Source organism: Pleurodeles waltl, chromosome 4_1, assembly GCF_031143425.1.
Source record: "Pleurodeles waltl isolate 20211129_DDA chromosome 4_1, aPleWal1.hap1.20221129, whole genome shotgun sequence".
Taxonomy (NCBI): domain Eukaryota; kingdom Metazoa; phylum Chordata; class Amphibia; order Caudata; family Salamandridae; genus Pleurodeles; species Pleurodeles waltl.
Genome location: NC_090442.1, coordinates 182,419,652 through 182,442,450, shown reverse-complemented (window position 1 = coordinate 182,442,450; position 22,799 = coordinate 182,419,652). Strand labels below are relative to the sequence as shown.

The following is a 22,799-nucleotide window of genomic DNA, read 5'->3' as shown; positions in this document are numbered from 1 at the left end:
ACGATAGACAGAAATTGTGATTAATATAAGATACATTTCAATTACCAGGGTCGACCCTAAACAAGACTGGCTTTTGGGCGCTACACAAAAATCCTGTTTCTGAATTAGGACGGTTTTGAAAGTTAGTCGATGTTTGTAAATAGTCATCCTAAGGTAAGAACGAGAACAAACCCTGGAGATTTTTCAAGTTTGGACAAAGAGGGAGAAATCCTATCATGAACCCCTTCCTACATCCACATGTGCACAGGCACAAAGCACCACTTACCAGCAATTGCCAAGAACACAATCTTTCCAGGGTTTAGTTTCAAGAAACGTTTGGACATCGAATGCTGGATGACTTCTAGGCGAGGCTTGTAAAGCCAGATGTCTCTATTAAATGATAACCTAAGATTAACACATCATTCATGTATTACAGCTGCTAGTGAATGGGTTTCTTAAAAGAGAACTAGCAAACATGAAACGATATCCACACTCATGTCCCCAGGTGGGGAGGTTCACAGAGATTAAGCAGTCAGATGTGGAATGACCTGGATTATGCTATGTCCTGCGTGACTCAAAACCTCAGTGTCCGGTTCAGTCACAATCCGTTTATTTAAGGGGCCTAACTTTGAAACGGTGAACACCTGTAACTATATTCATATGGCCAAGAGCAAACCCCACCATTTTTCTGGACAGTTAGCCCTGCTTCCGCCTAATCGGTGGCCACCAACTATCACGTATGGCACAGACTTGATTAAATAAAACAGCAGCAGGAACAAATTAGGCTCGGGAACAGGTAGGCTACGCCTACAAGTCAGTCTTTGGGTACCCCAAAGCAATCATGGTCTACTAGAGCACCCACTTTAGTCCAGAATCATTAAATGTATCATAGAATAAAATCTCACCAACAGCTGGTTGTGTTGTGCTTGTGCATTCATTTAACCAACTTTGACGCAGGTCCGCTTGCTAACCATAAAAATTGTTATTACTAAGTCCACAAAACGACCACAGTAATCTGCCAAACTGGGTCATATAAACTGGTATCACTTGCAAAGTAAGATATACATTAAGAATCTCACTTCAGGGCTCAAGAAGCCCTGTGCCTCGGCTTTGGTATCAGTGTGCTTCCAAGTGGATTGCAAGGGTTGATCTTTACGTCTTCTATGGAGCTAGACGGGGACACTTTCAATGTGAGCAGGGGCAGCACCAACACTCTTGTGTCCTATGTGGGTCCATGAAATGGGTGTGTGTACATATGTTCTATGGCTGTAGCTGATAGCGCGGTTGCTGGCTGGGTACAGGCATATCTGAAGCTTTTGTGAGGCCAGGAGTCAAAAATGCACTGGGCCCCTCTTTGGGTTCTGATCCTTTAAACTTGTAATTATGGAATGCTTGCTAAAGTGAACAAATACTATTTTGTGCCACCTAGTGGCATAGCTGCACTTACTGAATTACAGAGGAACATGTCAGGCCTGCTTCTTACTTAAATACATGTTATAACAGGAGAAGGGAAGTCCCAAGTGCAGAGCCAAGGCCAAAGAACCCCTTGATGTCCCTCCTTTATGACAGCACTGGCTGTGTCTTAGATTTAGGGCAGGACCTAAACCTATAAGCAATGAAACAGGATCCCGTCTGCATTTTCACACTCACTGGAGTTGGTAGCCGTCAGAGAGGAGACCTGCTATTCGGTGGCCACTTACTACCTCACAGAAATCCAAACGATCTGGGTTGCAGATTATTCCTATCCATCTCCTGGGCCATAGCAGTATTTGTAGGCCAGCACAATCTGCCGCTGGCACAAACCAATCTACTGCTGGTGTTTCTAGTCCATTTGCTGCCAGAGGATCCTGCATTTTCTACTGGGATAGGTCATCTAAAACCAGGGTCTTGCACCTCCCTCCCTGGTGTGGAGGGAACAATGAAGAGGCCCACATCCACGCTACAGATGAAAGCTCCTCACAACAACCAAACTAGAATCAACTAGAACACTATCACATCATCCATGGGCAGTCAGACCTCAACTTATTGTCACTTGCAAACCCCATCACTCACACCAGACTCAGCCCATGTGCATGGCCTTCAGCACCATCTGGTTAACTGGCTAGATCACCTTGCTTCTGCAGTTACATACATACCTAAGCGCACACCCATAGCAGCACACAAGCATGAGTTCTGGGCTCCAGGCACACCCCTATAGGGCGCTGCCAGCATGCGTCACCTCCCTCCCATTGCCAAGGGCGAGATACAATACAATTTCACTGTCTGGGGTTGCCTGTGTTGTGCTCGTGGTGGGACCTCACCTGACAGTTCGGATTAGACTGTTTCTGTTGGAAGATGCACTGGATGGTAGCCAATTACTAATGGCTGAGATTAATTCAAGCAATCCAGTCATCAGTTTTTTATGTTTTGTTGAATGCTACACCCTGATGTGACAGATATGCCAGCATGTAGACTCTGTGCTCACTGTGTCATACGATTCAAGCTGCAACCTTCTGATGAGGCTCAAATAGGTTAAAAACAGTCAGGTTGCTTGGCTGGCAGTTTGGGCTGGACTCTCCCTAGAGGAGTAGAATCAAGGTTGTTTTGCATATGGCTGGTTCCTTTTTGAGGTGGCATTGTGGGAAAAAATGATGGACTGATTTGCGGTCAGAGTAATCATTAGTGGCTGAGATTACTTCAAGCAATCCACCCATCACTTGTTTGTTTTCCACTTCTCCTCGGGTGCCAAAAATCCTTGCACTAGCCTTCTTGGCCCCAATGGGCAGCTCCCTCTGGAATGCCAACATATCCCTCAAGGCATTGAGAGTTAAAATTGTGGACACACTAAGACTGTGTTTGTGACTAAGCTTTCAAATGAGCACCCATTTATCCTGGCATTTGATGAAAATAAAAACAAGCACTGGTAAAGCCAGTAGGTCTGTGTGAGACAGTGGATTATTAGTTTGGTAGTTGTGAGATCTCGACAAGTAATAATGTCACTATTTTGTGTTAGGTCCAGTTAGTGTTCTTTAAATCAAAACTTATCTCAGTTTTAGATAGCTGTGGCACAAAGCAGTCAGGCTTACTCAAAAGGAAAAAAGTGTAAAGCATTTATTAACACCAAAATAGTCAAAACGTAAGAAACATGACAATATAATCCTACTTCCATTCATAAAAAGGTTATATATTTTCATCTTTAAATAGACACTTAAATGGCAAACATCAGATGAAGGGAACCGGAGTTATTTTTGCAAGAATTTCGCAAATCACTGCTTTTTACTCTAAAAGAAAATGTTAAGTTCAGAAAAATGCTGGTAAATTACTGCTTTTCCGTTTTAGCAGTAAGTAGTCCATGAGTGTCAGACATGAGGATATGGGGCAAAATCAAAGTTTCAGGATGACTCCAATGGAAGCTGGGATGGGGTCAGTTGTGAGCCTCGGTCTGGTCCAGTCAAGATTTTACCTTTGCACTTAGACATTTTTCGGGTACGTTTTCCCATTGAAGTACAGGCCAGTAGGGTCATCCGCAGTTAGAGGCTGGCATTGGGCTCAACGTTGATGGAGGATCGAAGTCCAGCAGTTCGGTGAAGTCTTGTTTCAAGGTTACCCACAAACCAGCAAGTAGTGGTAGTTTACTAGCCTCGTAGACTGTTATCTTTGCCTGTGGCTTGCAAGTTGCAGTCCTATGGTAAGAGAGAGAGTACACTCTAGCACAAGCGTCCAGGAAATGGGAGGCACCTCTTCAGGGGTTAGGACACAATCTCACGGTCTACACCAGAGTAGTCCTTAGCAAGTCCAGTGGCTACCGGTACACTGATGCTTAAAAAGACGCTAAACAACTAGCCCTTAGAGCCGACTCACTGGTCCTTGGCATATGTGGGAACAGGTCCAGCCCTTGAGGTCTTTTGCCACAAAGTCAACAGAAAGAACAGCCTTTCTCTTTCAGAATCCCTGTCTTGTCCACATGTTCATCAGATGCAGTCTTTATTCTGTCCTTTCCACGTCCAGCAGTGTTCTGAGGGTGGGAGCCACGGTGCCACTTTTATGCCAATTTTGAGTTTGTGGGTGAGGAGGACTTCCTAGCCAATCTGCTTACATGGGGCAACCCTACCCACTCTCACAACATTTCCTGTGGGGTTGGCAGAAAACAATCTGACTTGCTTCTCTCTGCCCAAATCCAGGATGTCAGGACCCTTTTTCCCTGTGTCAGAGCTATGGGCACACCCTGAGGTGTGTCGGGTATAAGTAGCCATCCCTCCTGGAAAACAAATTCTTCAACGGGTTCCCCCCCACCTGGAGGAGATGCCAGCCTGTCCGCCTACGCAAAGGAGCAGGTAATCTAAGGTGTGACTCACAGGACTCACATTTGTCTCTCAAAGGCAGTAGCCCTTTTGAAGCTGGGCCTTCCTGACAGGAGGAGGTCACGTCTCCTCCCTCCAACAGACCCTTGTTCTTCATTGGAGCGCTCCACGCCATCTAGCAGGAGGGCAGCACGCTGTCTCAGGTGAATTGCTACAGTTAATCGCCAATGGCTACTTTAAATCTGACTTCAGTATTACAGAGGGTTTAATGTAATGTTCAATCTGAAACCTTGGGGTATTATGTTTGGTGGGCCAAATGAAAGTTAGTACTTATTTCATGGGCTAATGTAACTCCGTGTTAGCCAATGGGGAAACCAGTGTTGCTACACTGAAAATGACAATTGTGAATATTCACTGCCAAGACATCTAAAATATAAAAAGGAACATGTCCTTCTTTTTAATACTTAGCACCCTGCCTTATGGGCTGCTGAGGCCTTCTCTAGGGATGACATAGAAATATTAAAAAGGAAGGTTTTGTGTTAGCAAAAGGGTTTATTTTCCCATCTCGAGTTGGCAGTTTCGAAGCTGCCGACGAGGCTGTAATGGCAGACCTAGAGCCACGTTTCAGTTTGTCCATGCAGTTCCGGTGCAATCAGTTCTGCTTCTAACTTACAGGCCTTGGGTACACTTGGTACCATATACTATGGTCTTATAGGCGAGTGAAATATGGCAATCAGTTATTAGCCAACTGCACATAAACTCTGAGGAGTCAGAGAATGTGCACCAAGGCCTGGGTAGCAGGGTGCAGTGCACTTCAGAGTTGAAAAACCAGCAGGATCATTCTAAAGGTTTTGTGGTTGGTCATACAAAAATAGGCACCTTCTTACAGTCTGGCTTTAATGTACCAATAAAAGTAAACACAAGTATTCACAAATATTGTTTGTATTCAGAAACGCATGTACTGTAATCACAGTTGTTGTTTATCTTAATAAAGTCTCTTCTAATGGATTTGCCAATACTAGGAAAAGGTAGCAAAAAATATTGTTTTTTTGTAGAATGCCTATAGGAGAAAAAGATCTGAATGTGGCAAACAGAATAGTTAAGGTTATTTTTTAGATTTACAATAATCCCTCATGCGTTCTCATATAAGCACTTCCTAGAAAGCTGAATGATACATCACCATCTGAAAGCTTAAGCTGAGAGATTAATAGTTCTCCCAGTGAGCCAACTCGAAGCCCATTTTGTGTGTGTTTTAAAGAACTGCTAAAAATAGATCATCCAGACAGCTGTGCTGATAATATTCAACATGGCAACAATGACTATCCTAGATGCACATCCCTATAGTTTCAAAAAATACAATATACATATGGTGCTACTAACACTACATACACTTGTTGCCAATGTGTATAAACTGGAACCTATATGGGGACCAGTATAGTACTAAATGGAGGAAAGTGAGGCACACATATGTAAGCATTTGTTGATTACAAGGATATGTGTTTGATCATATGTAGATTCAATCCAAATATTTTCTTAATACAATCAATCATCATTACCCATTTCAAATGTCTTAGTATAATTATTTAATATTTCCACAATAGTTGTAAATCCCCATAAACACTTTTTGACTTAAGATATCTTATTGATTCTTATATTAAATAATGCTCAATACAAAATGTAAGCCAGGCCCAAAAAGGAACAATTACCTCACGCAGACGGGCCATTATTATGAAAAAATTAGAAGTCATGCACTAATAGTTGGTGCATTTTGTCATACACAAACATACTACTTTGTGGATCATGTAAAAAATGTGGGAATTTGTAAATACAAAAATCTGATGAAATGTGGGGAAAAGTGGTGCTAATTTTACACTTTACGCAAATAATTGTGGAAAAAGAGCCCGAAACAATGATTGCACATTTACCTTTAAATTTGCTGTAATGTTACAGTAACTGGTTGTTGTAAAGGTAATACCGAATCGTGGTATGGCAGTAAAACATTTGACATTCTATAAATAACTCCATTAGTGGGGTGGTACACATTTGCCCCAATGGCAATGCAAAATAGCTCCACTGGACGCAAACAGCAGACTATAGCCCTGAAAGTGCTTCCACTCATGCCCTAAAAACATTCTTCTAAATCTTTAAAGAAGTAAAAATTTTGTATTGCTAGACACCCCTAGAGCCTTATAACGTCTCCTCTCCAGAGTTCCCAATACCAGGGGCAATGAAAACTGTGGGGAGAGAGGTGGAAATAGAAATAACAGGGATCACATGTGGAACCCTTAGGGTTGTCCTAAAAAATTAAGAACTATCAGAGCAATCAGTTATTTGATTCTTAATTCTTCCCAGCATTGCACCCTAAGAGTCCCTCTACTTTCAGCAGGCACAGTCCCTTAATGAGCATTAAAGGGTAGCAAGACGTGTAGAGTCTCAGGAAAGGGTAGCATGAAGAGGTAGAAAAGAGTTTTTAGGGTTGGAAATTTGCTCTTTCAGCAGGGCCATCCCTGATTTTTGCCTTCTGTAGCTTAGACCATTTTAGCTGGCATTAGGACTGTACGTGTTACCCCTGCCAACCAGTGGTAAAGTGTATGTAATCTTTCCTTTAAACATGGCAAAATTGACATATACACGAGGAGCATATTTCATTTACTTTTATGTCCCTACTAATAACTAGGGACAGCCACTAATAATTAATCTGGGTCACAATCCAGTCCATCATTTTTTCCCACCATGCCACCTAAGACACGAACAAAACATGTTTGATCCTACTCCACTAGGGAGAGCCCACAACAAACTGCTGGGCCAAGCAACCCTGAAAGTTTCAGTGTATTTGGGCCTCATCAGGAGGGAGTAGCATGAGTCATATTGCACAGCGGGCATATGACCTACATGTTTGTATATCTGTCACCTTCAGGGTGTAGCATTCAAGAAAACAAAAAGAGTGGTGACTGCACTGCCTGAATTAATCTCAGTCACGAGTAATTACGGTGGGCCACAATCCAGTGCATTTTATTTGCCAACCATGCCACCCCAGACAGGAAACACCCCCATGTACCATACCACCTGTGCAAGGGCCTGTACAAATGAAAGCCTAAGCGTGAGCAGCAGCACTCATTATGGTGCCCACTAAAGTAGCTCCCTGAAGCATGTTTCAGGCCTGCCCTTGCAGCCTGTAGGGCAATTTTAAACTGCCATTTGGATCTGGTAACATAACTGCTTTGTCATGCAGAAACCATCTTTTTATACTTATAAGTCACCCATATAGCATCCCTAAATGTTCATAGGGTAGGAGGCATGGTTTTTAAGAAATAGGATACGTGTACCTTACATTTCCTGACAGCAAAAAAAAAAAAAAAGTCTGCAAAGTTGTTTTTCACTGTGACAAGACTGGCTCTCTCATAGAATAACACAGGTTTGCCTTATCACATTTAATAAGAGATAAATTCAGTTTGGGAGCAGTTAGATAAGTACTTCTTCCACTCATTTTAATTTCAATTTGAAAGCCTCTTTAATGATAAAGTTGTATTTTAAATTACTATTTTTGAAAGCCACTTTTAGAATGTTGGCATTCCCCTGCATAACTTGTGTAAGGCCTTTCTGTGAGTGGCCATTTGCCATTGGGCTGATGATGGCCCTCCCACTGGGACATGTGCATTGGGAAGCCACAGGAGCCCGGGTGTAGAGGGGGTCTTCCTGACAGGATAGCCAGGGAGGGGCAGTGCTCTGCCCCCCATTACGCCTGCAGCTTACACAAAGGAACCTGACACCAAGCCTGCCTTTGCCCAGTTAGCCAGGTAGGGGCTCAACCCAGAGAGGAGGGGAGAACTGACCAGGACTGGTTTTGGGGGATAGACAAAGGATTATTCCTCACCACAAGCCGGAATTATGTATAATCGCACTTCTGGACTTGTGAGGACTCCGAGGGCCCTACTGTTGGAGGTCAGAAGGAAGACTGGACCTGCTTGTCTTGAACTCAGGACCCCATAAGTGGCTGACCTCCTGTGTGAGCTACAGGGACACAACAAGCTTCCAGTGGTCATCTTCTGCAACGTTTATGTTACTTTCTCTCTGACCAGTTCCAACTGCAACTGCCCTGGATCCTGCTTGGTGGTTGGTATTAGAGTGTACTTCCCCTACCCAGAAACTGCATAGCTGGACACTTAGGGCAGATGTATGAAAGCTTTTTGCATTGTGCGAATGCCCGTTTGCGAATGCAAAAAGCCATTTTAGAATGTATGAAAGACATTCTGAACGCAATTTTAAGGAATCGCTAAAATAGCGATTCCTTAAAATTGCGACCCTGTTTAGCGAGTCGCAAATTGCGACTCTCTAAATAAGAAATCGCAAATAAGGATTCCTTATTTGCGATTTCTAAGCACATGTAAGAAGCAATTCCTAAATGCGAATTGGGCATTTAGGAATCGCTATTTACCACCAAGTTGAACTTGGTGGTAACCATGTGCAAATTGAAAATGCATTTTAAAAATGTACATGTAAAGCACACATGCCCTTTTGGCATGTGTGCACCTTACATGTTTCAAAAAAATATTTTGGGGTGCAGCAGAGGGGGCCTTAGGCCCTCAGCACCCTGGGGTTTTGCATTTCCAAAATTGCGATTTCTGGTTAAGAAATCGCAATTTTGGAAATGCAAAAAATTAGCTGATATGGCCTATAGGCCCATAGGTGCGAATGGGGCCGGTATCGCAATTTGCGATTCGGTAATAGCATTTGCGATTTTTAAGAAATCGCTATTACCGATTCGCAAATGTGATACATTGCATTTTGCGAATCAGAAATAGCGATTTCTTAAAAATCGCTATTTCCGACTCGCAAAAGGCCTCCTTGATACATCTGGCCCTTAGAAACTTTTTCTGAACTTTTTCCTATGAGAACCAGAAGCTACCACAGGACCAGACCACAGCTGTCGTCAAAGAATCACCAGTTGGGTTCATATGACCGGACATCCTGCACAAAGTTGCTTGTCTCCTTTCTCCTCATCATCAACTATGACTGTCCCACTTTTCTCCCCAATACAAAGTTCCGAAAAAGAACCAGGACTTCAGCAACCTGCTATGTACAAACCCTTCTTCGGATCAACCCTGCAGCCCGGCCCACTGACGATCCCATGGACAAGGATTTTTCTCTAAAAATGTTTCTAAGCGCAAAGTTAAACTTACCACCAGGACGAACCTGGTGCCTGTATCTGAAACACACTCCACCGCAGTCACCTATAATGTTGGACTTTGACCTTGTCTAGTGTGACCAGATAACAGCAGTTGGTGCTTTGTGCCTTTTGACACTATTTTTATTCAAACTTTGAAGATTCATATCTCCGGTTCTACTTATTGGATTCTTGTCATGTTGGTGTCATTTTATTTATATCATAATATTCTCTATCTTTGTAAATTGGGTTGGGATTTTCTTAAGTTGTGTTTTCACTTTATTACTGATTTAGTGTTATACAAATATTTTACACATTGCCTTTCGGTTAAGCCTGATGCTTTGTGCCAAGCTACCAGAAGGTTTAGCAGACGTTTATTTATTGACATCTGTGGTTCACCAAGACAAGGATTGAAATGATTACCTTAGTTGGGCTTCCACCCCTGTCAAATAATAACCCAATTTCTTAAAGTAACGTTAAAGGCTAGTAAGTTTATTAGGGTTTCAGGGAAGGGTACAGTTAAGTGGTAACAATGGGGGTTTAGGGAAGGGTAGCCTGAAGGGCCAGTAAGGGTTTTTAGGGATCGTGGATGGGTAGAACCCTCAAAGGGTATTAGCCTTTGAGGGATTTTTAAAGTTCAAGGAAGGGTAGTGTTAAGGGGTAGTCATTGTTTTCATGGCTCAGGGATGGATAGTATTAAGGTATAGTAAGCAGTCTGTAAGGTTCAGGGAAGGGTAGCATTAAGGTATAGTAAGCAGTCTAAGTTTCAGGGAAGGGTAGCATTAAGAGGTAATAAGAGCTTTTTAGGATCAGGAAATTATAGTGCTAAGTCAGATTAAAGGATTTTTAGTGTTCAGGGAAGAGTAGCATTATGGGGTAGTATGGGTTTTTAGAGTTCAGGGAATGATACCATTAAGGGTAGTAATGGGTTGTTAGGGTTCAGGGAAAGGGAGCTTCCAGGGACACAAACAGGTTTAAGGTTCATGGAAGGGTAATGTTAAGCTGTAGTAAGAAACTTTTAGGGTCCAGGGAAGGGTAGCGTTAAGCGTCAGTAAGGTTTTTTAGAGATCACTGAAGGGCAGCGTTTAATGGTAATAGGAAGTCTTTAGGTTCAGGGAAGGATAGCAGTAAGGAGGAGTAAGGGTTTTGTAGGGGTAGAAAATGTTAAAGTTAAAGGGATTTAAGGTTTTTTTTTAGTTTCAGGGAGGGTTGTATTAAGGGGTTAAGATGAGTTTGTAAGGTTCAGGGAATAGAAGCCATATACAGCAGTAAGGTGTTTTTAGGATTTAGAAAAGGTAATTTAAAACGACAGTATAATAAATAAGTAAATTAATGTAATCTATAGAAAAATTTAATTAAACAAATAAAATGAGTACCCTTTAAAAAAAACAATTAAATGAATGAACATGAATAAATAAATTAACTTTTGCGAGCTGAGGAGCTTTAAAAAAAAGTCTCCCCAGCCAATACATTTTAAAACTAGAATTACAAAAAAAAGACACCATTCCCTCAAAAGGGTACCATGTTAAGGTATATTTGAAGTTGATGGAAAGGGAAATAGGGAGGCTGGGACTGCAATACTGCTACACACTCCTCCCCCAGCCCTCCACCCATCTGAGCTGCTGCAAGAGATGAACAAACACCATAATTAGAGAGGGGACATAGAGCACTGCAGTGGTATGTGTTTGAACTAAAGGTCAAGCTCAGCTTTAACAAAATAGCTAGACTTGATAAAGAGATCTGGCTCAAACAACTCCATAAACAAATCACTACAGCCGGTGTTGGACTGGAATTTCGGGCAGTGTTTCAGTGCCAGATGGGCCAGCTTGAAATGGCAAGTGTGCAGGCTTTTTTTGGTCCTAAACGATCCAAAGGACCAGAATTAACAGTTCACACACTGGTCCTTTCCAGCTGGCACCTTTGGCTGTGCCAGCCAGCCCGAAATTCCAATCCAACACTGATTCCAGGTCTGGGGGGCTACTTTCTTTTGGAAGCACACAACTTCTGCTCAATCAAAACGTGTAATCCTGTCAACCAACAAATGGGTAGAACCAAAGTCCCTACCTGTAGTATTACTAAAAGCTCTTTTTTAGGTTGATGACATACGGTAGGGTGAGAAACAAGACCTAAAAAGGCCCTAAAGACTGACGTTCTGAGATATGTCCTCTGTGCGGGTCTCTCCTCTGTACGTCCGCCTTTTCATTCTTCTTATAACTTCTGCGAGTGATTTTTTGTGTGCGGAGTTAGCGCACGGCCTGTGGGTCCACTTTCTAAGAAGCGGCCCTAGACGTACGAATGAGCGCAGAGTGAGAACCAGGGGCCACATGTATGCATCTTACAAATTGCGAGTTTCTAATTGTGACTCACAATTAGGAAATCACAATTTTAAATGTACAAAACTCTATTGAGTTTCATTTGCAATTCCCAGTGGGTCATAAATAGACCTACCTCATTAATATTCACAAGCTAGGTCTCGCTTTGCAACACAATGAGAAGCACAAAAATCACAGGGATGGTGGCCTGCTGGGGTCAGCAGACCACCATGTCTGTGATTGCTTTTCAAAAAGCATTTTTTTTCTTTCTTTTAAATACAGCCTGTTTTCCATAAAGGATGCGTTTAAAAAAAGAAAAGAAAAGTTTAATTTTAATTTTTTGAGAGTGGGACCACTGCCTGCTCTTAAAAATAATTTTACAGACATTCACAAAGGGGAAGGGGTCCCTTGGGGACCCCTTCCCATTTGCAAATGACCAATTTGAAATTGAAATTGGTGATAACCTGCGAATGTTTTGCGACCGCAAACATACCACTGCCATTGGGTTGCCCTGAACGCGTCCCTTCCTTATACCGAATTACAAAGCAAAACTGCGATTCAGTTAACAAGTTACTGAATCGCGATTTTGCATTGGTACATAACAAAGAGCTTTTTAGCGGTCGCAAACTGCTCAGTTCTGCGAATCGGACTGTTTGCGACTGCTAAAAAGCTTTGGACATCTGGCCCCAGATGTCGACAATGTGGCTATGCACTGGGACGGCAACGAAACAATACCGAGAGGGTGGAGGGACGCAGTGAGTTGGGTGAGGGGGTGAAGTTCGCCGCTGATAATTGTTGCTGAAAAAAGCGAAGCCTGCGGTCGAGAATTGTGTGAAGGAATCCCCTTCCCTAGTTCTGCTCCCGCTCGGAAGCACCCGCACATGGCACGCATCCCTGCACCCCTGGCACCTGGGTGCCCGCACCCACACCCCTCCCTCGCAGCAGCAAGCGCAGGTGATTTTACAGAAATAAGACTTGTGCACCCAAAGTGCCCCCTTGTTAATGCACCGCTCGATGCCCCGTTGGAAGCCGTTCATATGTACCCCGGTTTCAGCAGGTACGCATGGAGAAAAGGAATTTGTTCAGGATCACACAGCGCGGGCATCGCGGAAGCGGTGATTATAACTCGGGTATGGTGATTTCCGTTCAGTGTCCATCGACAACTTTCTACATTGAAACGTATTATAAGTGCAAGTTAGTGTCGAAACCCGCAGCAGAAACAAGAAACTGCAAAGAAAGTATTTCCTTCTAGTGACTAGATAATATTAATACGGCCCCCTGCACACAGCGCATGTCTCGTGGAGGCTCAGACAGCGCACAGTGCCAATAAGGGTCTTGTGTGACAGTCATTCAGTCCTTTTGGTTTAAGCCACGGCAGGTAGGATTCTGGGACCTGTAATTTCGCTTTTAACATTGTAAGTAAGCACAAGGCAGGTCCAATTTGCAGTGCCTGTAGCAAGATGCAAGACGGACGGGGACAAATGTAACACAGAAACCCTTAGCAACTAGTTAAAAATAGTCTATCAAAAGTTTGTTTCTTAAATCTTTCACCTATTACTTAAGAAAAAAATGTGCCGTTCATTCGCCTGGATTTCTCCTGTACTTATGAAGACAAGTCATTAGAACACACTGTATCACGTGGAAAAAATGTAATTGCAAAAAAAAAAAAAAAAACAGTTTGGTGATAGCTAATATTAATAGTTCAGATAAGAAGAGCAGGCGCCGCGTGCTCCGGTTCCCAGCACTGATTTGTTTTAAATAAACACCCTTACAAAAAAACATAATGATGTTTGTGAAATAGACTAGCGCTTTCTTGCTCAGCACAAGCACGGGGTGTGCGTGATGAAATAAAACCCTCGCCTTTAAGACCACCCTGCTCTCACGTCACACGTTACCCCCTTACCTGTGAACGTCTCTCCTCTTCCCAATCAGATCCTGATCGACGTGAAAGCGAGTGAAGCTCAGCAGCGTTCGCACTGAGGTCCGGTAAAAGGTAATTCAACGCCCCTGTTCTGAAAATTGCTCGGGAGGGAAGGTATCGCGTTAGAGAACTACATCTCCCAGAAGGCCTGTGCTACTGATCAAGCTAGCAGCGGTTTGGACGGCATCCCGGGAGTTGTAGTGCGGTAGTTATAGCGTCTACCTGTTAAAAGGTGAAGCTGGGCTACATCTTGTCCAATCAGATGATCACGCTGTCGTTTAAGGCGGAAAGGGGGAGGGAAGGGCTGGAGGATCAGATGAGCGGTAGGGGTGGGACGGGCGGTGACTGGTGAACGGAGACTGGGAACAGAAATTGGCAGGAGAGAGCAACTGCGGGACGCGTCCTGTTTTGGAGGGAGGGGACAGGGCCGGCTTTAGGGCGATGTGAGCGGTGCGGCCGCCCCGAGTGCTGGGGGGGCTGTCCTTAACAATAATTTATTAAACTTGCAATTTAAAAGCACCTGCTGAAATGTTCCTTGTGTGGTCAGGAAGCAATTAAAATATCAAGATACCTCTTGTGATTAATGTACCTGCTAGGGAGAGGGATGGGAGTTTTGTCTAGTGGCAGCTTTAAAGTAGCATAGGTGTTAGGGAAACTACTTTTTCAACCCTCCTCAGAGTGACCCAAAGAAAACACAAGGCAAGGCTCCAGAACAGATGAAATGTTTGTTGAGGTACCAAGGTTTATTGGCAGGCTGAGGCAGAAGGCAGATGCACGCTAGGTCTTACGTCCAGTGTACATCTTACAAGCAAGCATCTTCTGCCCTGAATCATTTAAGTCAGGCCGTTATATATGCTAAAAAGTGCTGTCACAGCAAACCCCCAAAAGGGGACATATTCCAAACATGGGCAAGCATATACAAAATAGAGCTGCTTCATATACACAAACCCGAAGACCACACAGTAAAATTATATATAATGCAGTTTGAGCAAAAACAAGTGAACATACTGATTACAGAAAGAAGGGAGCTGTTGAGCTTGCTTGTAGGTTGTCCCGACTTGATGAACTTAGTGGCATATTTAAACCTTAAGCATATTTAAACCTTTTGGTGCAGAATGCACTAACGCAGTTTTGCACCAAAAAGTTTACCCCCGTCTTACACCATTCCTGAGTGCCAGCCGGACACATATTTATGGAATGGCACAAGCTGGTGCTAGCGTCAACAAAAATGACAGGTAGTGGGGGTGGCCGTATGGCAATAGGAGGTTGTGCATCAAAAAATTACATTAGGCTGGTTGAGGCAAAAAAAATGCCTCTAACCAGCCTAGTGCCATTTCCTGAAGCACAACCATCCATAACACATGACTCCTGTCTCATGGAGGCCAGCACAGGGGACCAGTGTCCCCAGGGCATAGCCATTGCACCTAGTCCCATGTAGGGGGCCCCATGCCAGGGCCCCCAATGGCACTTAGAAAATATTAAAAAAAAATACTTACCTATACTCACCCTAGTTACCTGGGATAGGGTCCCCCACTCTCTGGTGTCCCATTGATGTGAATGGGGCTTGGAAGGGGCCTCTGTGTGCCCATTTCATGGCCTTTAGCCATGGAAATTGACATACAGGTTCCCTAACATATGGTCTGATCCAGGCCTTAAATAATGGTGCTAAGCTTGCTTAACACCATTATTTAGGGCTGCCTCCCTCTTGTGCGTCATTTTAGCAAGGGGGGATTAATATGGTGGTATAGGGATTGCACCTTTTTTTGGAAGGGAACACCTACCTTGCATCTCATTGACGCAAGGTGGGTTCACGCATCCACAAAATGGCTCTAACTCCAATATTTTGACATTAAACGTGTCTAGCATCAAAATATAAATATGGAGTTAGGTTTGCGCCAAATTTGCTTAAAAAAATGATGCAAATTCGGTGCCAACAGAATATAAATATGCCTCTTAATGTGTAAGACAGAGATAAACTTAACATGGCTTGGAGAGGTTTGTTTGCTGGTGTAGGTGTCACAGAGGTCAGTAGGGAAGTCTTGGGGCAGTGCTAAAATAGTAATGTGGATGAGGGGAACCATTCTGTGAATGAGAGGGGGGTAGTACGTGAGTTAGCAGCTTAGTCAGAGGCAGATAAATAGCATAGTGGGATTCAGTTAATGGCGGAGAGAATTGGAACTAAAGTATGATATCTATAGGAACAGGTATATATATATATATATATATATATATATATCCTTCAACAATTTCTCCTTTTTGATAGTAATATCATACACAATTGTACAAATCTATTATATATATATATATATATATATATATATAGTAGAGTAGATGCATAGTACTAACAATGTATCAATAAAATACATAACTGTGGATGGCATTACTCATTTTTAAAAATGAAATACACATATTGTCGTCTAGATATACACTTATGAGATAGTCATGATTCAAACATACACAAAATGATATGCTAGTACCCAATGCATTCATATGTTATAGATCTGTAGCCATTAAACAGACATTTCTTTATGTGCTTCCTCTACATCTTGTATTTTAAGATATCTGCGGGCTAGCTCCTGCTCGGTAGGAGGTAGAACTTTAACTGCAGAAATCGACTAGATGCTCTTACTCAGAATCGCTGCAGCATGGAGCAACAACACTGAAGACAACACAAAAGTACCACTATTGTTATAAAGATACCAAGTAGTGCTAGAACTAAGCTCTTCAACCATCCTGTTGGTAACCACGACCACAGCTAGGACCAATCATCAGAATCTGTAATTTTCTCTGTTCCATTAAATATTCTAACTTCTTTCTTAATTTGGTCCACATCCCTTGCTATGTTTCCACTTTCATTTAAAAAAAAATAACAGCAAGAGGAATTCAATAAAACACACATTCCTCCTTGTTGTAGTGTCAGGAGGTCAAGGGCATTTCTATGTTGAATAGCCATGGCAGCCACTGAATTTATTTCAACCTGCAACTCTTGAAGTGCATCTCTTGTGACATTGAATGCTATGGCTAGCTCAGCAGACATGTTAACAAGGTCCAATTCCAAATCATATACACCATATCCAGGGATTAAAATATGCATGAGCTCAAAAAATAGACCTTGTCTAGCCTCCAAAATAAGTGTATGTACATCCCTTTTATACCTATGAGCGAACCTCCCCAAATTTATTGGCTCATGTGCTGCAATATGCAGCACAACTAAAATGTTTGGTGTTAGATAAGAAACAGCACACATGCCTTCCCAGTGCAGGGGAAGCACCTTGTAAGCCTTAGTTCCATAAATGAAATACATACTGCCATGTAACTGTGTGTCCAATGTGTGATATTTACTGAAGGAAGGCCTCCCCCTCAGGGAAAGAGTTCCGAAATTGATCACACCATTTGTAATCAATCCATGCAGAACTTATGAGTGTTACATTTGCCCTTGGTGCCATGTAAGAGCAGCGAGCTGACCATAAAGGATATTCTAATATTTTAGAAATCACATTTGGTGCAATAGCATAATCATTTTCTTGCTCCATTAATGGGTCGCATAGAAGACCATCAGGTGTTACCAACAGTGTCACTCCATGTATAGCGATGTTCCAGTAAAGAGAAGTGTAATTCACTTTTTTTTCCATGTATCTTAGTTGTCCAGATCCTACTTATTAAGTGTCTGTCCCTTATATTCCTATTACCCGTGGTATCATCACATTCTAATATGTAAGGACACTTGCTACTTGCTTGATATCCTAAGTATTGGGAAGTTGGGTTACATCTTGAAACTTGATGCTTTATACATACAGAAAAAGCACTGTCCTCCGCATTGTTTTCCATTGTAGGTGACGCCGGGTATTCAGCTTGAATATTTGGCAGTATGGCACAACGTGGTTACCATCCAATCCTTCCTTCTCCACAGTTCCAAGTTACATTTGGTATAAGGCATCCCTTTCCTTGTGCGTAATTCTGTATAGGCCCAGGTGTCCTGTGTAAGTCAATGGGGTCATTGGGGTGTCTGGATAATTCTCTACACATCCATCAATTTTCATGACCTAAGGCTTGGGCCACTTTCTCATGTACCTCAATGTGGGGATGGTGTGCTGATTGTCTAAATACAGGTAGCACACACACAATTTAGGTACTAAAAAGTATTATTTGTACTATGTGATGCATACTTTTTTCTTTTAAAAAGTTAATAGATACAGATATGAAATCTTTCTGTTACTCAGTTCTAAGCCACTTTCTCTAATTGTCAGTAAGGCAATGGCATGGAGCGTGCTGTCCTCTGCTCCTCCTCCTGGTCTGCAGTTGTCTTGTTCAGGGGCGGTTTCACAGACCTGCCCTGTGGTGTCCTCTTCAGTCTATTTTTATGCAGGTAGGACCATCACCTTTCTTCAAGACTACGTTGTGTGCTTTACTCAACTGCATCAGTTGATGTCACCCGACACTTGATGAGGAGCCCCAAGCGTGGCTTTTAGGAATGGTCTGGTCTGTCTCCCCTTTCCTGGTATATTGCGCTGCTCCACGGGTTGAAGGTGCTCATCCATTGCAAGCACCTCGGTCTCGGTTGTTGTTGGTGCCACAAATTCACCCCATCTGTTGCTATTTATGCCCTGGGGGACCCCAAATTGGAATATCTTTCATCAAGCATCGCACAACAGTTGCTGCATCATTCTTCCTTATGGGAAACGCCTCCACCTATTTTGAAAACTGATCCACATCATATCGAGTGTCCCTGCAATAATGAAGTATCTACTCCAGGGAGACAAATCACATATTGAAAACTTAAATATAGCTACTGTATATTTCTACATAAAAGTAAACTGTTAGTAAATATATGCCAAAAGAATTTAACAGAAAAATGTCTTATGAGCCCAATATGGCTATTTATATATTTACGTATTCCCTGGTACTTATAGTGCCTACCGCCATGTACAGAACCCCACGAAATCCATGGTGGAATGCGGGGTTGTGATACCGCTGGTGGTGTAGTGACGGCCGCTGGGCTGGAGACCAAGGTCTCCAGCCCAGCGGTCGTTACTACCCCTGCGGTTGGAGTGGAGAAGTGGCGGTTTTTCATGGCGGTCACCGCCGTGCTTGTAATTTCATTTTTTTTAGCGCCCGCCTGTTACCGCCACTTCTCCACCAACCGCCAGGGTTGTAATGAGGGCTTTAATTTGCAAGCAGTAAGCACTCTATTAGCCAATTCTAACCTGGCCACAGGTACTTGTAAGTAACTCCCATTTTGTGAAAAATATAATGTTGCATGCAATTTACAGAGGAGGTCTCTTCCCAGTAAATAGATAGGTGCATCTGGAGACAGGAGAAACTGATGGGTGGTTGTGAAATCCTCAACAGAAACTGATAGGGGTTCTGATAAATCTTCATGCATCAGTATTCCATTTACAGCTACAGTAGTTACTGTTTTACCACCACTAGAACCCAACTGGTTTCTTACAGCTAAGTTGGTAGCACCACTGTCTAAAAGGAAATCAATTTCCTTACCTCTTGCCTTAATTGCGAACATGGGATTCTCCTCAGGTGTGTCATGTCCCTTCATTATAAAGCACTGGGCTCGTCGGTTTTCTGCTCTTTGAGTCATCCCTCTCTCCGCGTGGTCGTATGCCGATCCATGTTGTTCCTGAAAAGGGTTCCTCAGGAAGTGCTGTGTTTTCTTGATGTCTCCAGGCATGGGTGGTGCTGATGGCTGGACCTCGTCCCTGTCATACCTGTCATACATGCTGTTTCTACCTTTTCTCTCATGCCAGTCATTTCTGTCATTTCTATCTCTATAACTTTTACAATTTCTGCCCCAGTGCCCATATCTCTGACAAACAAAGCACTGATCGTTACTCTTGTCTCTTCTCTTGTATCCTTGTCCTTCATCCTGTCTATGCTGCACCCCCGATAGTACATTCCCTCTGGCTCCTCCTCTCGTTGTACTTGCTGCAACATCATCCCTTCTTCAGTTTTAGCTGAGTCCTTCTTTACTTTGAAAATACCATCCCTTTCCATAGTTGCCAGAAGCGTGCACAACTCTTGATATCCTTTAGTAGACCAGTCAGGGTGGTGCAGTTTACAACTATGGGCCACAGAGGCTAATAATCCATTCATAAGTGACTGAGTAGCAATATTTTATATACCTCTGTCATGCGTGGTACTCCTGCACTATTATCCCATGCTTCATTGAACCTTAGGATGTAATCAGCCACTGACTCACCTGACTTCTGCAAAGTTGCTGTTACTTGAGAAAATCACCATGTTTCACTGCTAAGCCATTTATTGTGTCCCTGACAGACTCTAAACAATTCAACAATCTTTTCTCAGTGACATCCATATTATTAGTCAGTATTGTCCAATCTCGTTCCTGTGGAATTTGGAACGCACTGTTTACCAAAGACCATCTGCTACCATGTCCTAGTTTTAGTAGCATTTCTACATCTCTAGGAAGGGAGGCGTAGGAAAATGCCACTGTTGGCATGGTTACCCCCTAACGTTTTGCCTTTTGTTGATGTCAGCTTTGATTGAAAGTGTTCTGGGACCCTCTTAACAAGGCCCCAGCACCAGTGTTCTTTCCCTAAAACTGTACCTTTGTCTCCACAATTGGCACAGCTCTGGCACACAGATAAGTCCCTTGTAAAAGGTACCCCTGTTACCAAGGTCCCTGTGGCCAGGGAAGGTCTCTAAGGGCTGCAGCATGTGTTATGCTACCCTGGGGACCCCTCACTCAGCACCTGCACACTGCCTCACAGCTTGTGTGTGTTGGTGGGGAGAAAAAGACTAAGTTGACATGGCACACCCCTCAGGGTGCCATGCCCATCTCTCACTGCCTGTGGCATAGATAAGTCGCCCCTCTAGCAGGCCTTACAGCCCTAAGGCAGGGTACACTATACTACAGGTGAGGGCATAGTTGCATGAGCACTATGCCCCTACAGTGTTTAAGCAAAAGCTTAGATATTGTAAGTGCAGGGTAGCCATAAAGAGTATATGGTCTGCGAGTTTGTCAAACACGAATTCCACAGTTCCATAATAGCTACACTAAATACTTGGAAGTTTGGTATCAAACTTCTCAGCACAATAAATCCACACGGATGCCAGTGTGGGATTTATTGAGAAATGCACACAGAGGGCATCTTAGTGATGCCTCCTGCATGCCAGCCCAACTGCTAGTGCTAGGCTGACCGGTCTTTGCCAGCCTGCCACTTCCAGACCAGTTTCTGGTCACATGGGGTGAGTGCCTTTGTGCACTCTGTGACCAGGAACAAAGCCTGTCCTGGGTGGAGGTGCTTAACACCTTCCCCCCTGCAGGAAATATAACACCTGGTGGTTAGCCTCAAAGCCTCAAGCCTGGTGTTACAACAGCCCAGGGCACTCCAGCTAGTGAAGATGCCTGCCCCCTGGACACAGCACCCACTTTTGGCGGCAAGTCCGGGGAGATAATGAGAAAAACAAGGAGGAGTCACCCTCTCAGCCAGGTCCACCCCTAAGGTGACCAGAGCTGATATGGCTCCCTCCTTAGAAAATCCTCTATCTTTTTTTGGAGGATTTAGCCCAAGAGAAATAGGGATGGGTCCCACTCCCCAAAGGGAGGAGGCACAAGGAGGGTGTAGTCACCCTCGGGGACAGTAGCCATTGGCTACTGCCCTCCAACCCTAACACACCCCTACATTTAGTATTTAGGGGCAACCCTGAACCCAGGAAATCAGATTCCTGATGACCTACAAAGAAGAAGGACTGCTGACCTGAAAACCCCGCAGAGAAGAAGGAAGACGACAACTGCTTTGGCCCCTGCCCTACCGGCCTGTCTCCTGATTCAAAGAAGCTGCACCAGTGATGCATCCTGAGGGCCCAGCGACCTCTGCCAACTCAGAGGACTGCCCTGCAATTACAAAGGACCACAAACTCCCAAAGACAGCAGAACGGTCCACCTCAAGCAAGAAGAAACCATCTTTAAATGGACTCTCACGTCACTCCAGAAGCGTGAGCCCCCACCACTGTGCACCCGACGCCCTTGGCCCGTGTCCAGAGAAACCAACGACCCAGAGATGATCACCAGGCGACTTTGATAACGTATCCACCCTGGGCTACCCTCTCTGCACCCCCACGATGATGCCTGCAGAGGGAATCTTGAGGACCCCCCTGACCGCGACTGCCCAAAAAAAAGAAACCGACGCCTGGAAGATGCACTGCACCCATAGCTCCCAGGCTCGTGAAGAGCCAACCACAGGTGCAGCAGTGACCAGCAGGCGGCCCTCACCCTTGCCCAGTCGGTGGCTGGCCTGAGAAGCCCCCTATGCCCTGCCTGCAACGTCTGAGTGACCCCCGGGTCCCTCCATTGATTTCAATTACAAACCCAACGCCTTGTTTGCCCACTGCACCCAGCCGCCCCTGTGCCGCTGAGGGTGTGCTTTGTGTGCCTACTTGGGACCCCCCAGTGCTCTACTAAACCCCTCTGGTCTGCTCCCGGAGGACACAGGTATTTACCTGCCAGCAGACTGGAACCGGAGCACCCCCTGTCTCCATAGGCACCTATATTATTTGGGCCCCTCTTTGACCTCTGCACCTAGCCGGCCCTGTGTTGCTGGTGCTGGGTGTTTGGAGTTGACTTGAACCCCCAACAGTGGGCTGCCTATGCCCTGGAGACTGAATTTGTAAGTGCTTTACTTACCGTATTAACTAACTTGTACTTACCTCCCCCAGGAACTGTTGCATTTTGCAGTGTCCACTTTTAAAATAGCTTGTTGCCATTTTATGCCAAACTGTGTACATTATTGTTTTGATTCAAAGTTATATCTATACCTATGCAAAGTACCTTACATTTAATGTACTTACCTGCAATTTGAATCTTGTGGTTCTAAAATAAATTAAGTATATTTTTCTATATAAAAACCTATTGGCCTGGAGTTAAGTCATTGAGTGTGTGTTCTCATTTATTGCCTACGTGTGTACAACAAATGCTTAACACTACCCTTTGATAAGCCTAACTGCTCGAACACACTACTACAAATAGAGCATTAGTATTATCTATTATTGCCACTGTCAAGCCTCTTGGGGAACCCCTGGACTATGTGCACACTATCTCTCACTTTGAGATAGTTTATACAGAGCCAGCTTCCTACAGGAGGTATAAGTAATGCATATTTTATGAAGCC

The 22,799-nt window shown here is 43.8% G+C and overlaps 1 protein-coding gene across 1 annotated transcript in view; it reads right to left on the bottom strand.

The window, feature by feature from the left end:
- TBXAS1 (thromboxane A synthase 1) overlaps positions 1-13,750 on the bottom strand; it is a 356,152-nt gene extending 342,402 nt beyond the window's left edge. The window contains exon 1 of the mRNA XM_069227996.1: positions 13,639-13,750. The gene's annotated coding sequence lies outside the window, so the exon portion shown is untranslated. The remainder of the gene's footprint in view (positions 1-13,638) is intronic.
- Between the last annotated feature and the right edge of the window lie 9,049 nt (positions 13,751-22,799).